Raw genomic sequence first — 9463 nt, 5'->3', positions numbered from 1 at the left:
AGGAGTAGAAACATCTCGTACTCGTAATATCCGACCGTCTCGAGAATACAATGAGAGTTTGGACGAGGCAACCGCGTCTCCGTGTCTCCTCTCTTCTTCACCGCTTTTTTCTACTTTATTTTTTTCCTTTTCTTCCGTTTTTTTTGTGTTCACTGCCACGCTATTTGTCTCTTTTCTATTTCTCCTACGCTCCTTCTCCTTCTTTTTCCTTCTTGCTCTCTCTCCTGCTCTCTCTCCCACTCCCATTCACTGTAAAGAAAAAAATGGTAAGAGAAGTTAAAGAGCGTGGTAAACCAAGCAACAAAAGGTTTCTTCATATCCTATAATAAACGACACACGCGTCCGCTTGCATTGCGCGCAATTGCTTTGCAAGAAACGCTAAATTAACAATAAAAGAGCGAGAGTTTCTTGCAACACCATGGACCGAAAGACATTTAACCTTATCGCTAAGGAAATTTAAGAACAAAAGTATCAATCCCACGCTCCTTACTTGGAGACACCGTGCGAATACGGAGGACTACGTAATTCTCGTTTCTTCTAATCGTGCTAGTCGATCATTATATCCGTGCAACTTTGTTGAGAAAGTAACTTTCGCTAAAGTACATTTTTCGAAACGATATTTATTCAGTTTCTCTATTCGTCAAGGTTAAAAATTCTCTTTTTTATTTTGGGACGTCTTTTTTTATCGTAAAAATGTCTTCATGATGTTAACGATCGTTTCGTAGCTCTTTCGCACGTTTCTTCGGTTTTCACGTGACCACAAGAAAAAGAAAGAAAAAGAAAAGGAAGAGGGAAAGGAATGATAGATGCTCGTGAGCCTGTAAAACGTGGCGCGAGCCAAAAACGAAGAAAGCTCGGCTTTCACAAGGTTAAAGAATGGTAAAGGAAAACGGAGATTCGAGCAGTTTGGAACGTGGTCGTGAGCACGTTTAAATACGAACGAACGAACGAACGAACGAAGAGAAAGAGAAGAAGAGGGTAAACATCGCTGAGAAACACTTAGCAAGAAAATCGGTGGCACCTCGCACGAATTACTAATTATTTCCTTTTCTACCATCGTCTAGACGACGATTTCAAATCTAAACCGAGACCCTTTTGCCAACGTGGTGGGATCGTTTCAAGAGATCGGAAAAATCTTTAAATGTTGTTGTTCGTCGTAAAAAAAAAAATCAAATAAAAATCATTTCGGCATGGACAATACTCGTTTGCTATCGATAAAAGAATTATTTGCGGATGGAATAAATGCGAGAAACGTTTGGTTTTACCGCAGGTTGCGGCGTTTCTCGTGGCAAGTTTGTCGCCGCACTACCATGGAAATTTTCATGCTCCCTGTAACAATTGGAATTATCATGTAAATAGCATTATCCGTGCACCGTTGTGTTTTCCTACTCGCGCCACTGATTTAAACGGTCTCCTCGAATACTGGCGCGTCCACGGCGTTTCACTTTTCTTCTATCCAAAGCTCTTATGTGTTTAAATATATTAACTGTAGTTGCATATGAACACCGAGTATACAGATCCGCGTCTACGTATGTTTGTCGTTATTTCCTTCTAATCATTTCCAGCTTCACTTACGACTACATTTGAATGCTCTTAAACCTTGCGAGTTACAATTATCTCTGAAATTTCTGAGATCTCTCTCCCTCTTACTTTGCTTCGCGTGCGTATGATGAAAATTAAGAACTCTTCATTAATCTAATATAGGATACATGAGGGAGCAACAATCGTTCGATAATTTTCCATTTATTGCACATTCGCTCATGTTGGTAACGACATCGTTGTTAACGACATCGTTGTTAACGACACGTTCTGCAAAACAAATAACGGAGAACGGCGGCCTCGAATTGGCGAACCGGAAGATAATCAATTAGGAATAAATCAATTAAAAACGTCATTACGTTATTGGCGAGAAATCCGTTGTGCAGCAAACAAAATGGATTTGAGCGTATGGTCGAGTATTGTGGACACTCCGAATGAAACTGACAGAGGGGAAGATACGCGGAAGAGGGGCTGGTGTGAACAAAAGGGTAAGAGGGATAGAATTCAACTGATAGATAGATCGTTTCCGCAATATGCGCGTATTCGCGAACGAATCGGAACAGAGGATGGAAAAACTTGTACAAATTTTATCTAACTTAAGTTTGAGATACAAACGAATTTCGTCAATTCTTTTTATCTATGATGATGAAATAGGTATTCTTGTTTGTTCGTCCACCAGCTGTCCACCAGTTAGCTTCATGAATAAGTAAAAATGAGAAAACAACGAACGAGAGAATAAATTTCTCCTGAACGCGTTGCAGGCTGTTCGCAGGAAAAACCAATTAAAGTCCATCGATGAGTCATTTAATGCATTTAATGCACGACGAGTTAACAAAATATGTTACTACCCAAGTTAGGTTAGACTTCATCATTATGTTTTAGGATGGTTTGCCGTCAAATTGATGACGATATTAATATTAATTGATGCATGATCATGGATAACTCAATAAATTTCAATGAACTCGATCTAAATTCTGAAACATGGATGTTTACCTATTTCTCACGCTCTATTCCTTTCTCTCCCCCTCTCACCCTCCTCTCTCTCTTTCTTTCTCATGTTTTCTATTCGTTGCATCTTCAAATCATTGTTATTCGCTTTTATCAAAGGAGATTAAAGGTAATTTGTTTCTTCACGCGAAAAGTATTCTTCCAAAATGTATTTTTAACGAATTGAACTACAAGGAAAAACAAAAGTAATTATACAAGTATTGGTCTTTTAAAAAAATTGAGAACGTATATAAATGATGTCAAGATTAATCTGCGATGACACGTTGTGCAGAAAATTGTTGATTTCTATAACGCGTGTAGATAAAATGTTGAGAAAAAAATGTAACAAAATTATCAATTTACATGTTATCGCATTTGATATCCATGCTATTGCATCGTGCGACATTCAACATCCGTTTATGCGAAAAATAGTACGATTTCAAATTCAAAGTTGGAACAACATTGAATTTAGCAAAAAAGAATAGCAATTGGAATTTGTGTTCCTCGACGGCCATCAATACGCTAGATACATACAATCAAATATAAAAACTCGATAGGTAACGTCATTTCGGTAAAGTAATAGCGAATCGACGAATTTTCTGGACGGACGTTATATTCCGAGAAAAATTTTGGAAATGGGCACGTATCCTAATAGGACTGAATGTGGCCTCGCGAACAATATCGATGCGTTCACGACATTGCAGCAACTCATTGACCTGACCGATGACACGAAAAAACCAACGGAAAACAAGTAAAAATCGTTTGACCGCGATTGCCGATGCAAGTAGATATATTTATTTGGAAAAAAGAGGAGAACAGAGTAGAGGTATACGTAACGTATACATATGTAGGCGAGTAAAATTAGTATGATTTTCAGAGTCCATTATATTCCCTGACGACTGAAAGCTCGTCAATCCATATGCATAGTAGTATGCAAACGTGCGATAGAAGACATAGGTGAAACCATTTCTATATCGAGAGCTGCATCGTGGAAGCACTCGACCCGTATCCGATCGAATAACGAGACTAAAACCTGCAAGATACGGGACACACGTACGGGGGAGTACACTGGTAAAAGCTTCGATAGAGAGGATGGGCTCGGTTCGAATAAAGTGTCGCGGGCGCAGGTGTGCTTTGCTTTCATTTACGCTTACGCGAATAAGCACAATAAAATAAGATCTTGAATAATCTAACCGAAACTTGGTAGAGAGCTACAATGAGTTTGAGCGAGCAGTTCGCTGAACGTTGAATAATCGCTTGGGTTAATGCATATTCGTATCCCTCGCTTGTCTTCAAAAGGTAACGATTGTTTCATATCGTGCGTTTTGGGTTCGATCGGTTATCGATCAAAGACTGTATTATTTGTCCGTGCGTTAGAACAAAGAGAACTCGTGAGAGAGAGAGAGAGAGAGAGATGGATGAGAATGCATCGAGCATCGAAATGCAGCGATACGCGTGCACTTGACAATGGGAGGCTGCAACGAACGCATCTCACCTTCTCCTCTGCCTCTTCTTCGATCCTCTCTGGCCGATGGACTAACCCGTCATCATATCACGAACGATATCACCGAGATTTCCTCCGGAATTTGTGGTCATGGGGATCGCAGTGCCGAACGGCGTCGACCGATCGAACGTATTTCCCTAGAAAGCTTTGGACTCGTTATCGATGCCGTCGCCGGGTGCCGTCGCCGGGTGCCGTCGCCGGGTGCAGTCGTCGGATGCACCGCTGCGTTTCGTTCGACTTGCAAATCCCCCAAGTACATTGTTTCCCGTGGCATGCGCCGCGCTGGGAACAATCGGTTCCATGAATACGAGAATTAGCGATTCCCTGTCCTCTAACGGACCTTTCCAAACCATTTCGATAATTTTAAATTTATTTTAATGCAGTTCAATTTACATAGCCGAAATGCTTCCCTACTTCATGTTCGAAGAAAAAGCTTTTCGTACAAAGTGGAAATATTGTATGAAATCAGCGAAAAGTGGGGAGAAGAGGAAGCAAACTGTACATGAAATCCGATATCCAATCTGCGTTTCTCCTAACGATCCTGTCCGACGCGAGAGCTGCAGAGAGACGCGTAAAACAGCGGACGGCTGGACGAGCGCCAACTTGGAAATAAAAATCGCCGATTCCGTTCGTTAACGTTATCGACATTTTTATGTTCGCTTGCTTTCTTTCTTTTCTTCTCTCCCTCTCCCTCTCTCACTTTTTCGTTTTACGGCGAAAAAATCAGTGAGATGTCCGAGATTTTCTGGCCGCGATGTGTCCTTGAATGACAGCTTGACGTTTTACCGTAGAATAAAAAGATATATACATACTATATACTTCTTTACCCGCTGACCGATGACAATTGTGAAATTAAATTTTATAAGTTTTCAAAGTGTTTTATTATTTTGAACGTATTAATCCGTTGTTTTTGTATGTATCTATTATTGATCAAAGACTCCGAAAAAGACGGACTTGGTTTATAAGTTGAAACCAAAGTAAAACAAAGGAGTAGAGAAGTTTCTTTGCAGAGGGAAGGAAGATCAGGAGTTTTCAAGGAAACGAACGGAAAGATGGTGGACTAGGCGACAGCGACCGACTATTTTCAGCTATTCCGAATCCATTACCGTGGTTCCATCCTTCTGTGCCCGAAGTCGACTACGAAGCGATGCATCATCCGTAAGTGAAGCCACGGGCCGACGATCGTAGTTTCTCCCTCTAGCTCTTTTTCCATTGAGATCTTCCTTTCCCTTCCAGAACAAGCTCAAGCTAGGCGGTAGAACGACCATCTTCGTGAACAGGAGTCTCGCAGACTTATAAATCAAAGCTCACGAACAAATCGCTACGGAGATCCCGTGGTGGTTGGTTCTGAGTACTTCTTCTTCTTCTTCTTCTTCTTCTTATTCCATCTTCAACTTATCTTTTTTTTCCTTTTTTCTTCTCTTCTCTTCTTTTCTTTTCTTTTCTTTTCCCCTCGTCGTCCTCCTCGTCCTCCTCCTCCTCCTCCTCCTCCTCCTCCTCCTCCTCCTCCTCCTACTTCTTCTTCTTCTTCTTCTTCCGTCTGCGCTTTTGAAAACATTTCATAGCTTTTTCCAAAATTCCTTATACCTATTCGAGATTGATATCTATCTATTAAAATCAATTCAGATTTCGTCTAAGTGATCGAAGCTTTGGAAATCGATTAGAAAGCATACTCCTTAAAGAATCGAGCGGAACTTTTGCGCAATTTTCGAAGACGTATTAGTTTGGAAATAAGATACGACCCTTCATGAGATTTTCCTCTCACAGTTATGAACGGCTTCCTCTAAAGGAGGATACGCTATGCCAAACGCGCTCAGCTTGTCAGATGTCAAAACTTTAGGAACGCTGAAGCGTTGAACTTGACGAAGTGCTAGCGACGTTATACGTGTGTACTCGTGCGCGAGCTAGGTCGAACAAGTTGAAACTTAAGGGACTATAATCGGAGACAACTTCGAGCTTTGCCCTTCACTCATCCCAACCCTCCTCTCTTCCTCCTCTAAATAGTTTCCATAGCTTATTCTTTGTCGCATCATATTTTCACTTTTGATATTTTACCTCTACCTCTTCTTGTATTCAATGAATTTATTTGTTGGCAATATTTATCGATAAACTGTTGAATTTCGTTCCAAAATATTGGACAATATTTGAATGTTAAGCTAATCTTAGTTAGAAGAAAATGAAAAAAGATTATGCGAATAACTCGGTTATAAAGTAAAATTAATGATGCTACTCTGGTTAATTGAGGCGCGTAGTTATCTTATGAAGATGATGAGAAGTAAGCTACTACATAGTTAATTAATGACGAACGTGCCAACTGTATATCCGTCACTTCAGCTTTCGTAAACAGCGGAGTTCCGTTCCTGTTAACGTATTATAACTCACAGGTATATGAGGGAAACTCGAAAGCTCGTGCACGTGCGCGCATAAGCCTAGCTTTTCATCATAGAACAATTTGGCGATTAAAGAATCGATGCTCGCTTATGTCAAACGTGAACAAATATAAAAGAGTATTCATAGAAGAAGAAAGAACAAGGCCTTTCGCCCTCGCAACGTGGGATCATTGAAAGATCGTACGACATACACGGGCGGGATGGGGGGGGGGCGGTTTAGAAGAACGAAATAAGCGTCAAGGAAAAAGGTTAATACTTGTTAGTTAGTACTTGTAGGAGGAGCTCTTTGACATCCGCGACTACTAGTAGAGGGAAAAGAGGGAGGAAAAAGGATTCGAGTTCGATTCGCTTCTGTCACCGCACTTTAACGCACGTACGATGCAACGCGGCGGTGGCTCTTTCATCGTATCGAGGAGGGTGCCCATTGTCGAACGGAGGAAGAGAAATTGTAATTCAAGCAGGCAATACTCTCCGTGCGCCGAATAACGCCTCCTCTTCGTACGATGTGCCACTCTAAGAGGCTTTACTTTCTACAGGAAGGAAGAGAGGGAAACAGTGTGCAAGCGCGAGAGGAAGAGAGGAAGTAGGAAAGTAGAGAGAGAGAGAGAGAGAGAGAAAAAAAAGAATACGTGACGGTGCTAATGGAAAAACTTACTCAACGAGAAACTCTTTGTAGAAAGAGAGTTTTGTGGTGGTGGGGATGTGATTTTGTATAAAAGTCTGCGGGGAATCAAAAAATAGGTAACTTTAGTCGTTCGATACTAACTCCTTTCTTCGCTATCTTTTATTATTTCTTTCTCGGTTCTTCTCAGTTAGCACGAGCTAGCAAGCACGAGCTAGCAAGCACGAGCTAGCAAGCACGACGTCGTCGTCCCATCGCTCTTATTACCGTAAAAACGTTTAACGATGGTCCTACTTATTTTCAGTCTACCGTCTAACAAGCTCGCTCGGCTTTCTTTGCCTTTAACTTTGTCATAGACGTTCCAACGTTATATCGCGAGAAATGCAAATTTGATGATTCGGTTCGTCGCGTATCAAAACCCAAAGACGTTTACCTAAAACCTCGGCAGTTTATACTTTATATGGTTTATGCTTTTGTTGTGCCGACCAAAAGCTCGTAAATCCTTGAAATTGAGAGTGACTCAGGTGTCCGATACGTCACCTAGGTTCGTTGGATCCTCGCGAATGCTCCAGCTACGCGAACTGAATTCTGAGAGCAACGAGCCAAGGAAGTCGATACATCGACGTCTTTTTCTCCTGCCCTTCTTCCTTATTATTCGCCGTTCGTCTCGTTCTTACTTCTACATCACTAGGATGTCTCCGTTTCGCTTCCTTTTTCATCCAGGAAGAAACGTGAAAGGAATCGAATTATTTCCCCCACTGCAGATTTCAACCTATAAATAGAGGATATCTATCTATTCCTTAGCCTTTTACGATGGAGAGAAACCGGGAGGGACTTGGAACTGCTTCCAACCTACCTGTCGAATATCCTTCCCAACGTGTATTTTACGAGAACAAGATAAAAGCTTCCAATGACGTCCGCAAACAACGATCGACAAAAAAAAGAAGCTAAATATAACCTAGAAAGAGAGAGAGAGAGAGAGAGAGAGAGAGAGAGAGAGAGAGAACAATGTGAAATTATAAAGAGGTCTCATTTTTCGAAATAATAGCTCGGCGATACGCTTTTCCTAATCTCGCGAGACTTACTCGATTCAAAAAAGGAACGAACAAGAAAGAAGGAAAACTCGAATCGACTCTCTCGTTACACCCCTGAGACTTACTAAAGCAGCGCGCCTGCCTGGAGTTACCCCTTACAATTGCTCGACGCGCGAGCGAATTGGTTGAAAATTTTTTAATTATCCGTTTCTCGGCGATGCGACCTTACTGCACAAACTCTGACCCAGTTACTCGACTTCCAACACCGATGTTTCTTTATTACCCAGTATGAAAAGAAAAATTTCAAATTAATTCGATTAATTAAAAGATGTCACGAGGAGTAGGTACTTTTATTTTATTTTTTCGTCGAATCATTTAACCCATCAATTTTCAACTACGATTAGAAAACTCGTGCTAGTGAAATAACAATTAATCCCAAATTCGAGCGAGTTCGCATATTTGTATTTTTGTTGCATATAAAATCACCGCGTAGGTGCATCACGCGTGTATTTTATACGCGTACGTTAACAACTCGCATCTAGGCTGACAGACGATTGTTCCATTTAAACCCACTGCTCACGGTTAAACAAGAGATCAATTTTTAATCGCTCGGATATGAAAGCGTACTAATAGATTGGCCCTAGGGAGTTGCTTATTTTTCAAACAATATAAACAATATGATCATCTTTTTTATCGATTGCGCGATTTTATTATAATATCTCTTTGACATAAATTTTCATTTATTCCACGAGCTCGTTACGATCGTTTGATCAAATTTTTGTTTGCGGTAACGAGATGACGTTCGAACAAAAACATCGGATGACACATATGTACAATATTATATTATATCTACGGTAAAATAACCGTAAGAATGCATGAAGCAGAAGGATAGGAAGAGGATGAGTTGACATAAAGGCAAAAAAAATGGAAAGAAAGAAAGAAAAAGGTATTATTTGCGGTAGCTGGAGGCCATCGTACGTCGTGGTAAGTAATTCGAGTCGGACTATCTTGGAAACTATCTTCACGGTAATTCTCTCCCTCCCATCCTCCTTCCAACGGGTTGGACACGCTGCAGCTTGAGCAATCTGTCTGCTGTTCCTTCCGGACTAAGTATGGCCGACGAAGTTTGCACACAAGATTAGGCGGTGCATGGACCTCGGTCGTTGGATTTGAGGAGCATTGCCACCGGTTTCACGCTTTAAGGGCGGATAATAATAGCGCGAAAGGGCAACTGGCGAGTAGATTAGCAACGGAAACTAGACTTCGAGTGAGAATCTCGTGACAAACTCTGAATCGAGCAGAACGTATGACATTTAACGTTTTCCTTTCATTCGATTCTAACCGATACTGTATAATATTATAATCTAAAGGTATATCGATCCTATGA

This window comes from Polistes canadensis, unplaced genomic scaffold (genome assembly GCF_001313835.1).
Source record: "Polistes canadensis isolate GaletaPanama2010 unplaced genomic scaffold, ASM131383v1 scaffold_60, whole genome shotgun sequence".
Classification (NCBI taxonomy): domain Eukaryota; kingdom Metazoa; phylum Arthropoda; class Insecta; order Hymenoptera; family Vespidae; genus Polistes; species Polistes canadensis.
The sequence above is the reverse complement of the archived record's forward strand: the minus strand, read 5'-3'. Positions refer to the sequence as shown.